The sequence below is a fragment of the Pristiophorus japonicus genome, chromosome 6 (assembly GCF_044704955.1).
Source record: "Pristiophorus japonicus isolate sPriJap1 chromosome 6, sPriJap1.hap1, whole genome shotgun sequence".
Taxonomy (NCBI): domain Eukaryota; kingdom Metazoa; phylum Chordata; class Chondrichthyes; family Pristiophoridae; genus Pristiophorus; species Pristiophorus japonicus.
The window spans coordinates 68,119,597-68,141,990 of NC_091982.1; positions in this window are offsets into that span (position 1 = coordinate 68,119,597).

Below are 22,394 nucleotides of genomic sequence, written 5' to 3' on the forward strand. Positions count from 1 at the left end.
CGCGCGCTACTCACAGGGAAGGGGGGAAAGGCGGCCTTCATCCTTTGATTCATTCTTCACAAATGCCATATTTAGTAAAAGATGACAGTTTTACAACTTGAACGATTTTTGTTCTCGATGTGTTCGTAGACGAACGAGAGCAGTATGGGTTTGAGCGGGCGAGAAGGTGGGAATACACGGGAAGGACAAGCAAGCGGTAGGTGTTGGCTTCACTTTGATATTTGCAACGATCTCTCCCCGAATGAATCTGGATTTCTGTGGCACAGTGGCGGCGAGGTCCCTTCACGGCGTTCCCCCCCCCCCCCCCCCATATCAAACTTGCGGGATAATATGAACGATTTATTGGGCATTTTACTCATTTTTTGAACTAGGACCGCGGTGTGCCCGCCCCCCCCCAATAACGGCGGGGTTGGAGGCTAGGGAGCCTTGCTGTTGCTGCCCAGGTTGCCAGGGTTGAGGAGTCCAGTGTTTCTGGAAGATAATTAATGACACGACGCACGTGCTCCCTTCTCTGGGCCTAATTCAATTAGGTCATCAACTGGCTGTCCGCTTGCAGCGACCCTGTGATGTCGCCGACTGAGGGCAAGCCGGGGGATTTGACCTCTGACTCGCAGCCGACCACATGTGTCGCCCCGCGCTGCCGTCTTTAAGATAATTTGGGCCAACTGTTATCACCAGAACAAAGCACAGAGCGCAAATCATCACACCTCCAAAAGCCCAGCTCCTGACCCGGCTACACTGCAGTGTCCAACCCAGAAACCCAAGCCCATGGATCGCACACGGCCGCCCTCGACCCAGTTACACTGGAGTCTGGCCAGGATTTACAGCTTGTGGTCTTTGCACAGCAAGCCGAATTCTAAGATAAATCCTCAACACATAGCGGCCTTAACATTCAATTCCAAAATTAAATTCCAAACTCGCCGGGCGCTGCTTCCCTCCAGCCCCAATTGTTGATATTCTGAGACCAACCGTTTGGACAACGTGGAAATAAAAAGATATAATTTGATTAGATGAGATTTAATATTAAAAATCTTTCCATTTTTGATATAGTCAATCACACGCTTAATATGTATCAATGTGTTAATTTACTTGGGCAATGCAGTTATTTTAAAAGTGTTTAATTGTGGTATGATTCAATGGCCTTTCCCGCTCACATCACACACATCTTCAATATCAACAGGAAAGGCTGAAGCCTTCCGCTGATTTTACAGTTTAAAACATTATTGCAAAGATAAATCTACCAGGGCTATAGTTCAGCTGTTTGTAAAGGTGCACAGCATATTTATTGAAGGTAACTTTTGAAAATGAATCCACTATTGTAGCAGATTTCAGTCAAATGTTTTATTTGTTTAGACTCAGTCGAAAACAGCGAGAGGCGAGCTGGTGAGAATGGGCTGGGTTCCGTCTCACTCGGAAATGGGAGAGGGAAGTATGCTTTTTGCCGAAAGAAGTGTAAATCTGTTGCGAGTGTGTGGATGGATCAATCTAGATTAGCCAAACCATATTGTATTTTTAATTAGCTCTTTGTCACGTATGGCTGTTGGTAATAAATGATTTGTGTGATTAAATTGCGAGCTGACAGATTTAGTATTTTCCGAGTGAGTAATGCGTATTAGGAGACTCGACTGGTGACATGATTCAATTCAACATCTTTCGAAATAGTTTGAAACAGTAAATCCATCTGATGTTGTATAACAGCGGTCAGAATGTGAATCCAAAGCCAGTATTTGTCAATCGAATGTACGGCCCGATTTGTTGCAATCCTCAGAACATGCGGCAAATTGCGGTCTGGAATATTATTAAGTGCTTGGTGTTGTGGCATATATTTAACAATATTACAATTATAAACACGATTCACTACAATCAATTTACACTGTAACTAATTCATTCAAACTGATTGCAGTGAAAGTCCCCTTGCATTTTATAAAGTCGCTAAGGGTCGATCATTCTATCTGTAATATAAACCTAACCCAAAGTTTATTCAAGTGATTGTTTTTTTATTTACACTTCTGAAGGTTTTTGTGAGCACTTGTGGAGATTTTCTGCTATTTAATACAAGATGCAATGTGTCCCGCATTAATCTCGGATAGTCCCAGGGTGAAATTGTTACATTGCGGCCTGTAACATTGAGAAATGGCTGTGATCAGAGATCCACCCTGTGCATCTACCGAGAGTTCCCGCCACATTGCGAGGCAGGGTCTGTAATAGTTGCACATTTATTGACAAGTAAGGAGGAGTTGGAGTTTAGAATGAAAAGATGCCGAGCTTACATAATCATAAAACGAACAACAGGACATTTCACAAAGCAGCACCGACTCCGGCGTATCTTCGCCGGATCTACTGTTTGTGATTTACCGCAGTGGGATTTGTTCAGGTGTCGGGTGTTCCAGTTTCTGCAAATAGGAGAGGTTTCAATCTCCCCGCTGCACAGATCCAGGAGATTATGGTACAGAATGTATTCGAAATTAGCAATGCGCACCCAGGAAAGTCCATAACTTTCAATATTTGAAACTGAGAAAGAGGAAGTGTTGAATTAGCATGCGTGTTCTAAATAGTTCCTTCGAGGGTGCTTTCTCCTGCTTTCTATAATGACCATAATAGTCGGAGGACTGTGTCAGATGTGATGTGTACAAACCGCTCAAGTGTCACATTTCGCGTCTCTCGCTCTCTCCCCGCCAACACACCTTTCGCTCACTAAAACACAGTCATGTTGTTTTTTAAAAGGTGATATATTTTGACCTTGATGGTTATCCAAGCTGCGCTCGCAATTTTGGGGAAACACTCGACCATTTCATGTTTTATTTTAAAAAAAGGAGAAGCGAGCAATGTTTATTTGACGTTTGCAGAAATGAATGAATTTTGATTGTCTGTTATTTGAGGGGAATAAATATCATTTCAGGAATCGCGTATCCTCAGAGTAGCCGGGTCTATTTTCAGCAGTCTTACCTATCACTTGCTTATTAATATTGGCGCTTTCAATGCGATATAAATGTCAGATTGCTAAATGCCTACGCTAAATTGAAATGAGAACGTTAGACTTTCGCCCGCGAAGTGATATTACTGACCACAAACAGGGGGACGCCAGAATTCTAATGCCGGCAATAATAAAACGTGTCCAAAAGCTGAGAGGACACAGCAAACAAATCTTCAATTGTCTGTGGGCTCCCAGAGCCCCAGCAATCGAGAACCGATACACCGTCCGGCGACCAATGATTTATGCAAGGCACATTAGACAAAATCCTGACAAGAATAATGGTCTTTATTGGCGTTCAGGGGAACCTTAACCAAATATACTTTCAACAACCCGAAAACATCGTAAATCTCACCCTCTGCTGAATAAATCAAATGCGCTGACTCTATCAATGAAACGGCAGCGCCTGGAATTGTATCGGGGCGTCGGGCTGAGCGGAGTAAACAAGACGCAGTTTCTGGTGGAGTGCAGCATCATTGTGCGATTACCTTTTGCAGTTGGGAAGAGTTGTAAATATCTCAATCAGTAATGATGTTGACCTGTGACCCGCAGGGTGGTTTTATTGTCTTTTCAGCTTTTGTTGTCCGCATACTTTTTACTGACCCCTTTCTGCCTGGCTGAGCCCGGAGAAGCAACCAAAGTGAGGAAACACTTGAAGGTATTTGTGCGAGTGGCCAGCGGCCGGGCCGGTCAAAGAGCCCTTCATCTGGACTCCCGGGCCGGACCCACCGGGCCACCAATGGTGCCCACGGCCAACTGACCCGGCCACAGACCCAGAGAGCAGCTCGCCCCTTCACAGCATTGCTGGTAAACTCAAACACTCCTTGGTGTGGGAATATACAAATCATACAGGTTATACCATTCTATCTATGTATCGATCGATCTATAATCTGTCTATCTATAATCTATCTCTAATCTATCTATCTATCTATCTATTTATCTATCTATCTATCTATCTATCTATCTATCTTTCTGTCTGTCTATTTATCTATCTACCTATCTATCGAGCTATCTATTTATCTATCTATCGATCGACCTATCTATAATCTATCTATCGATCTTTCTTTCTCTAATCTATCTACCTTTCTATCTATCTATCTATCTATCTATCTATCTATCTATCTATCTGTCTGTCTGTCTATATATCTATCTATCTATGTGTCTATAATCTATCTATCGATCTTTCTTTCTAGCTATATGATATACACCGCACAGGTTACCATTACACAATAAATGATTTGCGGTTTGTGATCTATCGCTCGGATTTTCCTGTCAGAGCACATCATTATTAATGGTGTTTGCCATCTTGAATCGATACATTAGTTTGTTAGATGAGTTAAGATTCAGCAGGGCGCGGTGTTTATATCTTGAGCCTAAATGGAACTCGCGTCCACTGCCTGTGTTGACATTTGAAATTGTACTCCTGAATTAAATTGCTCTGAAAATTAAGTTTTAGCGATGCATGTTTCATAATATAATTTCGCAAGAACTAATTGTTGGGACCACTGGTTGCATGTAATTGAAATGAGGGGTTCCGTTAATAATATTTTTGATCAATCGTATTGTAGTAAACACGGACAGTTTTGGCTTGAGAAATCTTTTAAAAATTACGATAAGTAGCGATAGATAAAATCACAATTGATTATGCATCCTTATTCCCGACTAATAACTCACCCCTCCCGGAACATTCTGTGCACATGTTGAACAAATACTTTTCCCAGTAATATGTGTCTGAAAAATAAAACAAGTTATATCTTTTAATGCACGAATTTCGATGTAGGGCTGTGAACGTTGCTTTAGCCGGGTGTTTTAAAACATTTGTGTAAAGCGGTCTAAACAAGACAGCTCAGACCATCGGACGCCGTGTTCAGCAAATACTTACACCAGTCAGTCCCAGTTTAGGGTATGAGTTAATCGGGGCGTAACCCTGAGCGTACGGTTAACTAGTAATGCAAATTCCAAACGAAAACATGCAGAAAGAGATTGCAAACGATATCAGGCGAGCCTCGGGATAAAATAGAGTAAGGGTGTGACAGTGTTGTTGGTGGGGATGAGTGCACGGATAGACAGCCTGCCCTTCACCCGGCTCTGGAGACACTTTGACAGAGGGTCTACTCAAATCTGGTGATGCACAGGAGCTGAATCCGTGTTCACTGGTATGATGGAAACGAAAGAAAGATCACAATTAATATTGTGGTACAACTAATCGGCGTTAATGGACATTAATTAGAAGTAGAATGTTTCGATATCAATTTCCCATCTCATTTCATTTTAACACTAACCTAGCCGGGTGGGTGGGTGGTATGGGGAGGGAGAGAGAGAAGACAACTTTGGCTCAGCGGAACTCCCGCTAATGTAACCCTTATTCCCAAACAGTCAGGCTCCGAATACAAAATATTTGTGATTTTTTGTTTGCAAAAATATATTTCCGTGTCACAACCAGCCAGTGTAGGCAGTGAGTTCAGGCAAGGCACTAAATAAGTCCTATGATTTGCTGGGGCCAGGGAAACGGCTGCAGCTCGGCTCCTTTGGGAGACAACTGATTGTAGCGTTAATATCGCCTCAGTTTATATATGACAGGGAGCTCGCAAATAACGGGCAGGTCGGACCTGAGAGCCAGTTTAGGACCTTCATCCGCAACCTCGCGAGCGCCCGGAACTTGAGCAAAAACGTACGTGTTTGCACTGTGAGCTCTGGTGAAATCGAACAAGAGGTGTGCAGTCTTCTTGTGAACAACTAACATTTGGCCACTTCACCTCACCGCCAGTTTAAAGCATCAACCCGAGCTGGCCATTATTTTCCTCCGCACTTTGTGAACTAGCCTAATCATGAACTAACTGTTCAGCTCATCAATCAGCCCCTTGCACAAGATTCAAGGAGATAGCGCCCAGATAGTGCATTTAGTTTTGCTGCGAGCTACTGTATAGAATGTCCACTATGTAACTTTCAGCAAAACCGACTTAGATTTTAAAAAGACATTTTGTTACTGAACTTGTTCACTGCTGTAATCCCCCATCCCGGCGCCAAATCTCTCTCCCTCTCGCTCTCACTGTCTCTGCCTGTGAATCTGTGTGTCTGGATCTGTATGTGATTATGTGAGCGTAATATATGTGTGTGTTAGGATGTGTGTGTGTGACAAAGTGCGTGTCTGTATAGCTATGTGCCAATGTGTGTATGTGCATGTGTCTCTGTGTTTGTTTGTCAGTATGTGTGGTTGTGGTTGTTGGAGGTCAATCATCCCAGCCCCAGGACATCGCTGCAGGAGTTCCCCAAGGCAATGCCCTAGGACCAACCATCTTCAGCCGCTTCATCAATGGCCTTCCCTCCATCATAAGGTCAGAAGTGGGGATGTTCGCTGATAATTGCATTGTGCTCAGTTCCATTCGCAATTCCTCAGATAATGGAGCAGTCTGTGCCTGCATACAGCAAGACCTGGACAACATTCAGGTTTGGGCTGATAAATGTCAAGTAACATTCGTGCCACACAAGTGCCAGGCAATGACCATCTCATACAAGTGAGAGTCTAACCATCTCCCCTTGATATTCAACGGCATTACCAACGCCGAATCCCCCACCATCAACATCCTGGGGGGTCACCATTAACCAGAAACTTAACTGGATCAGCCACATAAATACTGTGGCTACAAGAGCGGGTCAGAAGGTGGGTATTCTGCGGGGAGTGTCTCACCTCCTGACTCCCCAAAGCCTTTCCACCATCTACAAGGCACAAGTCAGGAGTGTGATGGAATACTCTCCACTTGCCTGGATGAGTCGTCATAATCATCGTACGCAGTCCCTCGAATCGAGAATGATTTGCTTCCATGCCAAAAAGGGATGAGTTAACAGGTGTTTCAATGAAGGACCTAATATTCCGAATCCCGAACTACATGTTGAAGGGTGGAAGATGCCTGTGCGTGGATTTTTTTAACATGTGATGGCCGTTGCACGCCAGCCATCAGACGGGCTTGACAGAGCTAGGTCTTGGTCCAGTGGCAAGGGTTAACCGGGATGACTGGAGACCAGCTCTGCTGCACAAACCTAATGCACACACATATCGCAGTGTGGGCTGGCCCGTGCTGTCCCTGGGCCCTCGGCTCTTCTGGCCCCGAACCCAGGCCTCTCCTGGGCCCCGATCACGTCACTCTGCAATCTCTCACCGCTCCTTCGCCTCGACCTCGCCGCTCCTGCTGTACCTGCCCATGCTCCAATCACCGACCTGGGTTATGGTGACGTCCAATCCAGTCGCCCTCTTCACAGCTGTCGCTCTCCTGCACCAACACACACTGCTCCCTGGAGTGATATGCTCCTCGCGGCTCACCTTTAAAGGCCCTGCAAGGATCATCAGCAGCAGGTCAGCGGCAGGGGTCCTGGGTGCTTGCAGCTCCAACAACACTCATGACCTCAACACCATCCAGGACAAAGCAGCCGCTTGATTGGCACCCCATCCACCACCTTCAACATTCACTCCCTTCACCACTATCGCACCGTGACTGCAGTGTGTACCATCTACAAGATGCACTGCAGCAACTCACCAAGACTTCTTCGGCAGCACTTCCCAAACGCGCAACCTCTACCACCTAGGAGGACAAGGACAGCAGGCGCATGGGAACACCACGACCTCCACTTTTCCCTCCAAGTCACACACCAATCTGACTTGGAAACATATCGGCCGTTCCTTCATCGTCACTGGGTCAGAATCCTGGAACTCCCTCCCTAACAGCACTGTGGGAGCACCTTCACCACATGTACTGCAGCGATTCAAGAAGGCGGCTCACCACCATCTTCTCAAGGGCAATTAGGGATGGGCAATAAATGCTGACCTTGCCATCGACTCCTACATCCCAGGTTTGAATACAAAATGTCAGTGTGTGTATGTGTGAGTTAGTGTGCGTGTGTCAGTGTCTGTGAGTCAGTGTGTGTGTGTCAGTGTGTGTGTGTGCCAGTGTGTGTGTGTCAGTGTCTGTGTGAGTCAGTGTGTGTGTGTGTCAGTGTGTGTGTCAGTGTCTGTGAGTCAGTGTGTGTTTGTCAGTATATTGTATATGTGTGAGTCTGTGTGTGTGTGTGTGTGTGTGTGTATGTGTGTCAGTGTGTGTGTGTCAGTATCTGTGTGAGTCAGTGTGTGTGTGTGTCAGTGTGTGTGTCAGTGTCTGTGTGTGTCAGTATGTGTGTGTCAGTGTCTGCGTGTGTGTCAGTTTGTGTGTGAGTCAATGTGTGTGTGTCAGTGTGTGTATGTGTCAGTGTGTGTGTGTGAGTCAGTGTGTGTGTGTGTCTGTGTGTGTGTGTATGTGTGTCAGTGTGTGTGTGTCAGTATCTGTGTGAGTCAGTGTGTGTGTGTCAGTGTGTGTGAGTCAGTGTCTGTGTGAGTCAGTGTGTGTGTGTGTCAGTGTGTGTGTCAGTGTCTGTGAGTCAGTGTGTGTTTGTCAGTATATTGTATATGTGTGAGTCTGTGTGTGTGTGTGTGTGTGTATGTGTGTCAGTGTGTGTGTGTGTCAGTATCTGTGTGAGTCAGTGTGTGTGTGTGTCAGTGTGTGTGTCAGTGTCTGTGTGAGTCAGTATGTGTGTGTCAGTGTCTGTGTGTGTCAGTTTGTGTGTGAGTCAATGTGTGTGTGTCAGTGTGTGTATGTGTCAGTGTGTGTGTGTGAGTCAGTGTGTGTGTGTCTGTGTGTGTGTGTCTGTGTGTCAGTGTGTGTGTGTCAGTATCTGTGTGAGTCAGTGTGTGTGTGTCAGTGTGTGTGAGTCAGTGTCTGTGTGAGTCAGTATGTGTGTGTCAGTGTGTGTGTGTGTGTGTCAGTTTGTGTGTGAGTCAGTGTGTGTGTGTCAGTGTGTGTCAGTGTCTGTGAGTCAGTGTGTGTGTGTGTCAGTGTGTGTGTGTTAGTGTGTGTGAGTCAGTGTGTGTGTGTGAGTCAGTGTGTGTGTGTCAGTATGTGTCAGTGTGTGTGTGTGAGTCAGTGTGTGTGTGTCAGTGTGTGTGCGTCAGTGTCTGTGAGTCAGTGTGTGTGTGTGTCAGTGTGTGTGTGTGTGTCAGTTTGTGAGTGTGTGTGAGTCAGTGTGTGTATGTGTCCTTGTTTCTGTGTGTTAGTGTGTGTCTCAGTGTCTCTCATAAGAACAAAGGAAATAGGAGCAGGAGTCGGCCATTTGGCCCCTCGAGCCTGCTCCGCCATTCAATAAGATCATGGCTGATCTAATCATGGACTCAGCTCCACTTCCCCGCCCGCTCCCCATAATGCTTACTCCCTTATCGCATAAAAATCTGTCTATTTACATCTTAAATATATTCAATGACCCAGCCTCCACAGCTCTCTGGGGCAGAGAATTCCACACTTTTACAACCCTCTAAGAGAAGAAATTCCTCCTCATCTCAGTTTTAAATGGGCGACCCCTTATTCTAAAACTATGCCATCTAGTTCTAGATTCCCCCATGGGTGTAAATATCCTCTCTGCATCTACCTTGTCGAGCCCCCTCATTATCTTATATGTTTCGATAAGATCACCTCTCATTCTTCTGATCTCCAATGTCTACAGGCCTAACCTGCTCAACCTTTCTTCATAATTCAACCCCCTCACCTCCTGAATCAACCTAGTGAACCTTCTTTGAACAGCCTCAATGCAAGTATATCCTTCCTTAGATACGGAGACCAAAACTGTACGTAGAACTCCAGGCGTAGCCTCACCAGTACCTTGTACAGTTGTAGCAGGACTTCTCTGCTTTTATAATCTATCCCCCTTGCAATAAAGGCCAACATTCCATTTGCCTTCCTGATTACTTGCTGTACCTACACACTAACTTTTTGTGTTTCATGCACAAGGACCCCCAGGTCCCTCTGTCCTGCAACACTTTGCAATTTTTCTCCATTTAAATAATAATTTGCTTCCTTATTTTTTCTGCCAAAGTGGATAATCTCACAGTTTCCCACATTATACTCCATCTGCCAAATTGTTGCCCACTCACTGAGCCTGTCTATATCCCTTTGTAAATTATTTGTGTCCTCCTCACAACTTGCTTTCCCAATCTCCCCCCCACTAATTAGTTTCAAGCCCTCTCTACAGCCCTAGTTATTCGATTCACCAGGACCTTAGTCCCAGCACGGTCTAAGTGGAGCCCGTCCCAACGGAACAGCTCTCTCTTACCCCAGTACTGATGCCAGTACCCCATGAATCACCCCATTTCTCCCACACCAGTCTTTGAGCCATGTGTTTAACTCTCTGATCTTATTTACCCTATGCAAATTTGCTCGTGGCTCAGGTAGTAATCCAGAGATTATTACCTTTGTGGCTCTGCTTTTTAATTTGGCCCCTAGCTTCTCATACTCCCTCAGCAGAACCTCTTTGTTTGTCCTAACTATATCATTGGTACCCGCGTGGACCACGACAACTGGATCTTCCCCTTCCCACTCAAAATTCCTGTCCAGCCCAGAGGAGATGTCCTTAACCCAGGCAACACAGCCTTTGGGACTCACGCTCTCGGCTGCCGAGATCAGTATCTATCTCCCTAATTGCAATGTCCCCCACCACTACAACGTTTCTTTTTACTCTCCCCACTTGAATGGCCTCCTGTACCATGGTGCTGTGGTCAGTTTGCTCATCCTCCCTGCAATCCCTGCTCTCATCCACACAGGGAGTAAGCGTCTCAAACCTGTTGGACAAGAGCAAGGGCCGAGGCTCCTCCATCACTACCTCCTGAGTCCCCATACCTTCCTCACTCATAGTCACACCCTCCTGTCCTTGACCATGGGCCAACTTTGAACTAGTTAGCCTAAGGGGTGTGACTAGCTCCTGGATTGCGGTGTCCAGGTAACTTTCCTCCTCCCTGATGTGTCATAGTGCCTGCAGCTCGGACTCCAGCTCATCAACACGGAGCTGCAGACACCTACTGCAGACGTGGGTGCCATGGACCTCAATGGGGTCCACCAGCTCCCACATGTTGCAGCAGTAACACACCACCTGCCCTGCCATCTCGAATGTATTCAATTAATTATATTTAGTTTTTAAACCCGGACCCTAATTTAAAGCAATGCCCAATTAAAGAGAGAGAAACACACCAACCAATCACTTCCTTGCCTTTCTGTGACGTCACACATTAATTTTTACTACTTATCTGAGCAGATCATTGCTGCTCGGCCCTCCGTCCTTTGTAGGGTCGCTGCTCTTCTTTCTACTTCACGACATCCAACAACCTGCTCTCTGGGCTCCAGTGACGTCGAATGTAGTCGCTCTCTTCGGCTTTGTCGCCCTCTCTGTGGTCCTCGAGCTATTCCCTGCTGGGAGAGCTCGCTTCTTTAGGCTCTGTGAGTCAGTGTGTGTGTGTCAGTATGTGCGTGTCAGTGTGTGTGTGTGTGTGTGCGTGTGTGTGTCAGTGTGTGAGTCAGTGTGTGTGTGTGTCAGTGTGTGTGTCTCAGTGTGTGTCTCAGTGTGTGAGACAGTGTGTGTGTGTCAGTGTGTGTGTGTGTGTCAGTGTGTGAGTCAGTGTGTGTGTGTCAGTGTGTGTGTCTCAGTGTGTGTCTCAGTGTGTGAGTCAGTATGTGCGTGTCAGTGTGTGTGTGTGTGTGTGTGTGTGTATCAGTGTGTGAGTCAGTGTGTGTGTGTCAGTGTGTGTGTCTCAGTGTGTGTCTCAGTGTGTGAGACAGTGTGTGTGTGTCAGTGTGTGTGTCTCAGTGTGTGTGTCTCAGTGTGTGAGTCAGTGTGTGTGTGTCAGTGTGTGTGTCTCAGTGTGTGTGTCTCAGTGTGTGAATCAGTGTGTGTGTGTCAGTGTGTGTGTATCAGTTTGCGTGAATCAGTTTGTGTGTGAGTCAGTGTGTCAGTTGACTGCGGCAACTACAGAGGAATCTCCCTGCTATCAGTCACTGGGAAAGTCGTCGCTAGAGTCCTCCTCAACTGTTTTCTTCCCATGGCTGAGGAGCTCCTCCCAGAGTCACGGTGTGGATTTCGTCCCCTACGGGGCACAGCGACATGATTTTTGCAGCGCGACAGCTATAGGAAAAATGCAGGGAACAGCGCCAGCCCTTGTACATGGTCTTCTTCGACCTTACAAAGGCCTTTGACACTGTCTATGGAACGTCCCCCTCCCTTTCAGATGCCCCCAAAAGTTCATCACCATCCTCCGCCCACTCCACGACGACATGCAGGCCATGATCCTTACCAATGGATCCATCACAGACCCAATCCACATCCGGACCGAGGTCAAACAGGGTTGCGTCATCGCCCCAACCCTCTTCTCAATCTTCCTCGCCGCCATGCTCCACCGCTGGAGTGGAACTAAACTACAGAACCAGTGGAAACTTGTTCAACCTTATCCATCTCCAGGCCAGATCCAAGACCTGCGCACATACAGAGGCTGAACTCCAGGATATAGTCGACATATTTACTGAGGCATACGGAATCATGCTACAGTTGTACAGGGCATTGGTGAGGCCACACCTGGAGTATTGTGTACAGTTTTGGTCTCCTAACCTGAGGAAGGACATTCTTGCTATTGAGGGAGTGCAGCGAAGGTTCACCAGACTGATTCCCGGGATGGCGGGACTGACCTATCAAGAAAGACTGGATCAACTGGACTTGTATTCACTGGAGTTCAGAAGAATGAGAGGGGACCTCATAGAAACATTTAAAATTCTGACGGGGTTAGACAGGTTAGATGCAGGAAGAATGTTCCCAATGTTGGGGAAGTCCAGAACCAGAGGTCACAGTCTAAGGATAAGGGGTAAGCCATTTAGGACCGAGATGCGGAGGAACTTCTTCACCCAGAGAGTGGTGAACCTGTGGAATTCTCTACCACAGAAAGTTGTTGAGGCCAATTCACTAAATATATTCAAAAAGGAGTTAGATGAGGTCCTTACTACTAGGGGGATCAAGGGGTATGGCGAGAAAGCAGGAATGGGGTACTGAAGTTGAATGTTCAGCCATGAACTCATTGAATGGCGGTGCAGGCTAGAAGGGCCGAATGGCCTACTCCTGCACCTATTTTCTATGTTTCTATGTTTCTATGTTATGCTAAACATCCGTAAGACAAAGGTCCTTCAGCAGCCTGTCCTCACTGCACAGCACTGCCCCCCCAATCATCAAGATTCACGGCGCGGTCCCAGACAACGTGGACCACTTCCCATATCTCAGGAGCCTCCTATTAACAAGAGCAGGCATCGATGACGAGATTCAACACTGCCTCCAGTGTGCCAGTGCAGCCTTCGGCCGCCTGAGGAAAAGAGTGTTTGAAGACCAGGCCCTCAAAACTGCCACCGCCCTCCTGTATGGCTCAGAGACATAAACCATGTACAGCAGACACCTCAAGTCGCTGGAGAAATATCACCAACGATGTCTCCACAACATCCTACAAATCCCCTGGGAGGACAGGCACACCAACATCAGTGTCCTCGTCCAGGCCAACATCCCCAGCATTGAAGCACTGACCATACTCGATCAGCTCCGCTGGGCAGGCCACATAGTTCCCAAGACAGACACGAGACTCCAAACGCGAGTGCTCTACTCGGAGCTCCGTCATGGCAAACGAGCCAAAGTCGGGCAAAGGAAACATTATAAGATTACCCTCAAAGCCTCCTTGATAAAATGCAACATCCCCACTGACACCTGGGAGTCCCTGGCCAATGACTGCCCTAAGTGGAGGAAGAGCATCCAGGAGGGCGCTGAGCACCTCGAGTCTCGTTGCTGAGAGCATGCAGAAATCAAGCGCAGACAGTGGAAAGAGCTTGCAGCAAACCAGTCCCACCCACACCTTCCCTCAATGACTATCTGTCCCACCTGTGACAGAGTTTGTGGCTCTCGTATTGGACTGTTCAGCTACCAAAGAACTCACTTCAGGATTGGAAGCAAGTCTCTCTTGATTCCGAGGGACTGCCTATGATGATGATGATGTGTGTCAGTGTGTGTTTGTCTCCGTGTGTGTTTGTCAGTATGTGTTTGTCTAAGTGTGTCTGTGAGTCAGTGCCTGTATGTCAGTGTGTCTGTGAGTTAGCGTGTGTGTGAGTGTGTGTGTGAGTTAGTATGTGTATGTATCAGTGTGTCTTTGAGTCAGTGTGTGTGTGTGTGTTAATTGTGTGAGTCAGTGTGTGTATGAGTCACTGTGTGTGTGTCAGTGTGTGCGTGAGTCAGTGTGTGTGTATCTGTATGTCTGTGAGTCTGTGAGTCAGTGTGTGTGTCTGTGTGTATGTGAGTCAGTGTGTGTGTGTCTGTGTGTGTGTGTGTGTCAGTGTGTGTGTGTCACTGAGTGTGTGTCAGTGTCTCTGTGTATCAGTATGTGTGTGTGTCACTGTGAGTGTGTCACTGTGTGTGTGTCAGTGTCTCTGTGTATCAGTGTGTGTGTGTGTGTGTGTGTCAGTGTGTGTATGTCACTGTGTGTGTGTCAGTGCCTCTGTGTATCAGTGTGTGTATGTCAGTGTTTTTGTGTCAGTGTCCTCTGACTGCTGGTTTCGCTCTGTCATCACCATCAACATTGCCCCAAAACAGCGACGACATCAGAAACATTGCTGCAAGAAAATCAAGGCTGGAGCACTCAAAGACTCTGCTAAGAAAGCACTATTCAGCCAGCATCTCGCTGACAACCTGATGACTCCCAGTGACCCAGAGACGCAGAGTGTGCACAGCGCCTGGTCTGCCCTCAAGGCTTCTATAGTCAGCACCTGTGAAGAGACGCTCGGTCACTTGACCAGGAAACGCTAAGACTGGTTCGACGAGAATGACCAAGAGATCCAGGAGCTAATGTACCTCAAGCGCAAGACATTCTTGGACTAGAACCAGCAACACAACTCGAGAGCAAGAAAGCAGCTCTACAGACATCTGAAGGCCGAGGTCCAATAGAAAACCCGCGACCTAAAGAACAGATGGTGGGTGGAGAAAGCACAGGAGATCCAGCAGCTAGCCGACAACCACGATGTGCGAGGATTCTTCAGCGCAGTCAAGACCACCTATGGCCCAAGCACCCAAGGCCCTATCCCACTGCTGGCCTAGATCAGAGAGGTGCTCATCAAGGGCAGAGAGGCAGTCAGTGGCCACTGAAAGGAGCACTTCGAGGATCTCCTCATCCGAAAAAGGGAAGCCTTACTATACAAGGTTTTTTATAGAGGCCACACCTGGAATACTGCATGCAGTTTTGGTTTCCATATTTACGAAAGGATATACTTGCTTTGGAGGCAGTTCAGAGAAGGTTCACTAGGTTGATTCCGAGGATGAGGGGGTTGACTTATGAGGAAAGGTTGAGTAGGTTGGGCCTCTACTCATTGGAATTCAGGAGAATGAGAGGTGATCTTATCGAAATGTATAAGATTATGAGGGGACTCAACAAGGTGGATGCAGAGAGGATGTTTCCACTGATGGGGGAGACTAGAACTAGAGGGCATAATCTTAGAATAAGGGGCCACCCATTTAAAACAGAGATAAGGAGAAATTTCTTCTCCCGGAGGGCTGTAAATCTGTGGAATTCTCTGCCTCAGAGAGCTGTGGAAGTTGGGACTGAATAAATTTAAGACAGAAATAGACAGTTTCTTAAACGATAAGGGGATAAGGGGTTATGGGGAGTGGGCGGGGAAGTGGAGCTGAGTCGAAGATCAGATCAACCATGATCTTATTGAATGGCAGAGCAGGCTCGAGGGGCCGTATGGCCTACTCTTGTTCCTATTTCTTATGTTCTTATGTTCTTATGAGACTCTGTCTTCGACGTGAGTGTCCTCGACTCCATCCCACAGCATGCCACCTGCCACCATCTCAGCACAACCCCAGCCCGGCATGAGGTTGAAAAGGCCATCTGACAACTGACGAACAACAAGTCATCAGGAGCACAATGGACATGAGCTTCACCACGCGGAAGATACAAGAGCAATGCAGGGAACAGCACCAATCCTTGTACATGGTCTTCTTCGACCTCACAAAAGTCTTCAACACTGTCAACCGTGAGGGATTATGGGATTATGGAGTGTCCTCCTCAGATTCAGCTGCCCTCAAAAGTTTGTCAGCATCCTCCACCTGCTCCACGATGACATGCAGGCCGTGATCCTAACCACCGGATCCACCACAGACCCAATTCACGTTCGGACCGGGGTCAAGCAGGGCTGTGTCATCGCAACAATGCTCTTCTCGATCTTCTTCACTGCAAGTCTCCATCTCACCCTCAACAAGCCCCCCGCTGGAGTGGAGCTAAATTACATGACAAACGGGAATCTGTTCAACTTCCGCCACCTGCAGGCCAGATCCAAGGTCGTCCCATCCTCCATCATCGAACTACAGTACACAGACGACGCTTGTGTCTGCACACACTCAGAGGCCGTCAACACCTTCACAGAAGTGTATGAGAGCATGGACCTTACACTAAACATGTTTCTATAGCAAGAAATGGGTACTGAGGTGAATGATCAGCCATGATCTTATTGAATGGTGGTGCAGGCTCGAAGGGCCGAATGGCCTACTCCTGCACCTATTTTCTATGTTTCTATCCGTAAGACAAAGTTCCTCTAGCAACCTGCCCCTGCCACACAGCACTGCCCGCCGGTTATCAAAATCCACGACGAGGCCTTGGACAACGTGGACTATTTTCCATACCTCGGGAGCCTACTGTCAGCAAGGGCAGACATCGACGACAAGGTCCAACACCGTTTTCAGTGTGCCAGTGCAGCCTTCGGTTATCTGAGGAAGAGAATGTTTGAAGATCAGGACCTCAAACCCGACACCAAGCTCATGGTCTACAGAGCAGTAGTGATACCCGCCCTCCTATATGGCTCAGAGACATGGACTATATACAGCAGGCACCCCAAAATACTGGAGAAGTACCACCAACGCTGCCTCTGCAAGATCCTGCAAGTCCAATGGCAGGATAGATGCATCAACGTCAGTTTTCTCACTCAGGCCAACATCCCCAGCATTGAAGCACTGACTACACTCGACCAGCTCCGTTCGGCGGGCCACATTGTTTGCATGCCTGACACGAGACTCCCAAAACAAGCGCTCTACTCAGAACTCCGACACTGCAAGCGAGCCTGTATTGTATAGGGTTAATCACATAGGGTTAATTATGATATTCCAACATTTACAGTGTGTTTTCTGCTTCATGCCTCATGGAATGTTGTTGATGCAGAGAGAGAGAGAGACCTTGATGCGCACACCATCTTGTTTATGGGACGACTGGCGCCTCGAGGTCTCATGCTTTGTGGAAGAACAGCTGGGGCCTTACAGATTAGGAGTTGGCCATAAGCCACATGCACCCATGTTTGTTCAATAGTATAAAGGAACGGAACTGTCCAGTAGCTCTTTGAACTTCACCTTGGACTGTGATTTGCGAGCAGTGCTGGGACCCCCAAGGCCCCTGACCAGCCGTCGTTGCGGAGCTCCTGACGGGCCGAAGGCTGTGAGCTTTGTTGCATCTTATCATACTTCTCTTTTCTTCGTAAACTGTATTATGTTTCTTTTCTCTCAGTAAACGGTGTTTTATCTTTACTTCATTTGTCTTGTCTCTTATTTAACATTCATCCAGATCCCGAAGCTGGGTCTATTATTATCAATCCAATACATGTTGGTGCAGTCGGCAGGATCTGGTAAAATGTTTAAGAGAAAAGACAAGAGGCAGTCTCCTCCTGCGGGAGAGAAGTATAGAATACCAGGGCGGAGCACGAGGGATGAGGGTTTTGGCTCTCTTGCCAATGTGCTCACCCGGTTTGACCCCCGCAACATTGGGATACGCAGTTATTAGAACAGAGCTCAGATAGAACCGTACCCCACGCGGTACTGTCCCTCCTGGAGGAAGCGGGATTCCCACAGGAGAAAAGTAGTCCCCCACAAATGGGATGGATTTTGTTGACAGCATTAAGGGCAATGTGTAAACAACTTAAGGAAAGTGAGGCAGAAAACCTACAGTTAAAAACAGCTGTTAAGGTTTTAGAAAGTCAGAACTCGACTCTGACTGAGGCGGTCTGCACTGCACAAGAACGGGTGGATAAAGTCAATGAACAATCAGAAACTTTAATATGCCATCTGGCGACAGTACAAAATAAAAAGAAAGTCAGATGACGGAAGTTACAGATAGATCGGTTGAAGGTACGTGCATTGGTAGCTGGACACACTTGGGATCCGGCTCGTTGGGACGGAGACATCTGGTACTCCTCTGACTCAGAATATGAGTGAACAGATGGAGAGTGAGGGGAATGGTTGGAAACTAAAGACCCTCCCCCATACGCTCCAAGCACGGAAGCTAGACCCCTTATGACAAATAAAATTTAACAGCAAGATGGGGAACAGCCGGTAACCACGAGAGAGGTGCGTGACTTCACCACTAGTGAGTTACAAGAAATAGGGTCTCGATTTTGCCAAAAACCCAGGGAATCATTGTCAGAATGGCTAACCCGGATTTGGGACCAGGGAGCATCTGGCATAATACTTAACCCCGAAGAGTTAACAAAAATGGAGACTATGACTACAGACCACCATATCACAGCAGTGCTATGGAATGTCCAGGGCACAGGTTCACTATGGGACATGGTTACTATAGGGGTCCGGCAAAAATTTGCCTCTGCCGTTGATTGGGAAGGGGAGGTAAAACCTTGGAATACTATGGCGGAGGGTGCGATACAGTTGCGCAACATGGCAATACAGGGAGGATTATATCACCAATCATATGGGGGGTCAGATCAGGAGCTCTTTACGGCAGGAATGGGGAGCAGGCTGATGAAGAGTGGCCCTCCTATGATGAGGGGTGCGCTACTCGCATTATTGGGACCAGTCCAAGGACAGCGGGTGGGGCATGCTTGCCTATTGTTAGGACAGTTAGAGGATGCAGAAGATAGTGTGCGAGAGTCGAGAACGGCTAATGCAGAGGGGGATCGGGACCAGCGACAAGGTTCGACCTCAGGGAAAGGTACAGGGTCAGGAAAGACAAAAAAAAGAATTACGCGGAGGGACATGTTCGCAGCTTTACTGAAGGCAGGGGTCCCCAAGGAAAAAATTGATGGAATCACAACAGGAGCGATGTATTCTATATGGAAGCAACACTGCCTCCCGGGAACAGGGAAAGGTGAAAGGAGGGAGGTAAGGGAAACTAAGTCGGATAGCGATAAGTCTGCAGATGTGGAGAAACCACCTCCCGCTAGCCTATACCCCAATGTAGAAGAGCTGTGGAAGGCTAGTAATCCCCTCGACTAAGGGTGTGGCCTGGATCCGGGAGTACTCCCCATTAGAACCACATCAACCCAAGCTCCCGGGGACCTGAGGCCACACATTCCGATTACGATACATTGGTGGGGGGAGGGGAACATACAAAGAGATGTTGCTTTACTAGACACAGGGGCAAAAGTTACTATTGTCCATGGAAATCCTAGGAAACACACAGGGACCCGTTTGATGATTAATGGGTTCAGAGGGGCAGAAACGCCCGCTGTAAGAAAAACAATCAGAATGACGTTGGGAAATGGGCCTCCGCGCTGGGTAATGGTCTTAATATCGGCAGTAAAGGAACATATTATTGGGATGGACCTTTTAAAGGGAACCACACACAACACCTCGTTCGGGCAATTCTTGTTTGGGATACGGGCGATCACTGTGATTGCAGGAGAAGCAAAGTGGGAACCAGTGGTAATACCACGGCCATCACGTATAGTGACTATAAAACAGTACCGAATACCTGGGGGACACAAAGAAAGACGGGAAACCATACAAGGGCTCTTGGAGGCGGGTATCATTAGACATGCAGTGTGCCCCTACAATAGCCCTGTTTGGCCTGTGCAGAAACCCGACAAAAGTTGGAGGATGACTGTGGACTACCGACAACTGAACAAATTTGCCCCTCCCCTGGCAACCGCTGTCCCAGATGTAGTAACTATAACAGAGCGGCTGTCTGAAGAAGGTGCAGAGTGGTGTGCAGTAATCGACCTGGCCAATGCCTTTTTCTCCATTCCAATAGCGGAAGAATCCCAGGACCAGTTTGCATTCACTTGGGAAGGGAGGCAATACACATTTAAACACCTACCTCAAGGTTACCTACATAGCCCTACCCTATGTCACAGATTGCTGGCCTGGGACCTGGACATGTGCACGTTGGCTCCTAATGTCTCACTGGCACACTACATCGATGATGTACTAATAAGGGGTCCCACCGAGGCAGTGGTATCAGAAGCCCTAGCTACTTTAGTCCAACACATGCGAGACAGGGGCTGGGAGATAAATCCGAAGAAGGTGCAGGGCCCTAGCCAGGCTGTCAAGTTTCTGGGAATCCAATGGTCTTGGGGTGAGCGCATCATAACCGAGCCTGTGAAGAATAAAATTCAAGAAATGGCCACCCCCACGAATAAAACTGAGACACAACGGTTTGTGGGACTACTGGTTTACTGGAGGAGTCACATACCTCACCTCACGATGTTATTAAAACTGCTGTATGCCGTAACACAAAAAAAGGCCCACTTCAAGTGGGGAAAGGAACAGCAGGTGGCTTTTGATGCAGCCAAAGTAGCCGTAGCTCAAGCTTTATCCCTAGCCCCGCGAGTGCCTGGGCAGCCTTTTGAGCTACAGGTATCCGTTACCAATGAGTATGGAGTTTGTGGCAGGTTCAACATTGCACTCGTATACCGTTAGGGTTCTGGTCTAGAAAATTGACTGATGCTGCTAGTCGTTACACTCCATTTGAGAAACAATTATTAGCATGTTATTGGGCCCTAACAGAAACAAAAGGACAAGGGACGACAAAGTCAGTTTAAGACCAGACCTACCCATATTATCCTGGGTTCTTTCAGAAAATGAGACACACAAGGTCGGGTGAGCGCAGCTCCATAGTGCGCTGGAAATGGTGTATCGCAGACAGAGCAAGTAAAGGAAAGGAAGGAATCAGCCGACTACATGAACATGTGGCTGAATACCCACAAACAGCTGAGAGTGAACTTACGCAGTGTCAGTTTAACCAAAGAGTCACCGATCTCTTCGGGCGTGTCTTTTGAACAGTTAACACCTGAAGAACGTAGCCATGCCTGGTCCACAGATGGCTCAGCGTTCTGGCGAAACAGCCTTCGGCGATGGCGAGCCGTTGCCTTCAATCCAAAAACCCAGACAATTGTGCATGATGAGGGCATGGGAGGCTCCAGCCAGCTAGCAGAACTAGCAGCTGTAGTCCTTGTGTTAGAAGAGGAACAGCAACAAGTACACATATATACTGACTCATGAGCAGTAGCCAATGGCATGGCGAGCTGGATGCGAAACTGGCATGAACATAACTGGCAAATAACTGAGAAAGACTTGTGAGGAAAGCACCTATGGGAACAAATATGGTCCAAAGCCCAGAAGATGAAAATAACTGTATATCATGTAGACGCTCACATGAAAAACACTTCAAAGACCTCTGAACATAATAACACCGTTGATAATATAGCCCAGGTATGGGCTGTCAAATAGGCAGAAGAGGCAGCATATGGCATAGGCAAGTGGTCCCACCACAAATCTGGACATTTGGGTATTCAGGGTACGATACAATGGGCAGGAAATAGGGGGTTACATTTGACTACGGACGGTGTTAAACAGATCATAAACACTTGTGAAATTTGTCAAAAGGTGAAACATTTTCCCCTATAACGACAATCCGGTGCCCATATTAAGAGAGGGGCTCAACCAGCTCAAATCTGGCAAGTTGATTATGTAGGACCTTTACCATTGCAACAAAGGTTCCAATATTTGCTCACTGCTGTTGATACCTATTCTGGACTTTTGATAGCTTATTCAGTAACTAAAGCGAATCAACAAAGTACAATTAAAGGACTGGAGAATTTAATCACATACTACGGTGAGCCAGCAGAAGTATAGTCCGATAATAGGTCGCACTTCACAGGTCAAACAGTGCAACAGTGGGCAGTAGACAATGGGATCTATTGGATGTTTCACATACCTTACTATCCGCAAGCTGCAGGATTAATAAAACGCATGCATGGACTACTTAAGCAACAGATTAAAATATTGACTCCCACTAACACATTGCAAGGGTGGTTAAAGGTCTTACCACAAGCAGTGCGCAATCTGAAACACCGACCATTGCGGGTGGGAACTCCCATAAGCCACATGTTAGGCTAAGTTAGTGTCCCTACTATTGAAAAAGAAAATCAGACTCAGGACACAGTTTGTGAAGGAGGAAAAGTGTGGGTGCAGTACCCCCAGAAACCCTTACAAGCAGGGGAAATCTTAGCGAAAGGAGAAGGAAACACTTATTGGGTGCTCCTGACTGGTCAAGATATTCCTCTCTGTGTTGACAAGGGTTAATTGACTAAACGGGGCTGAATTATGCTTCCTCCCACGGAAATTCTGCTCAAAATGGCGACTTACCAACTCGTGCTGGCAAGCCTCTGTGTCTCGTTATCTCTGACTGTGCTACTCCCATCCTCAAACACAGCATGGGATGGCCGTATAGGGTGGCGGTTAGCTAACACTGATCGTACGCAAGACAATTTTACCTGTCCTTCCGGGC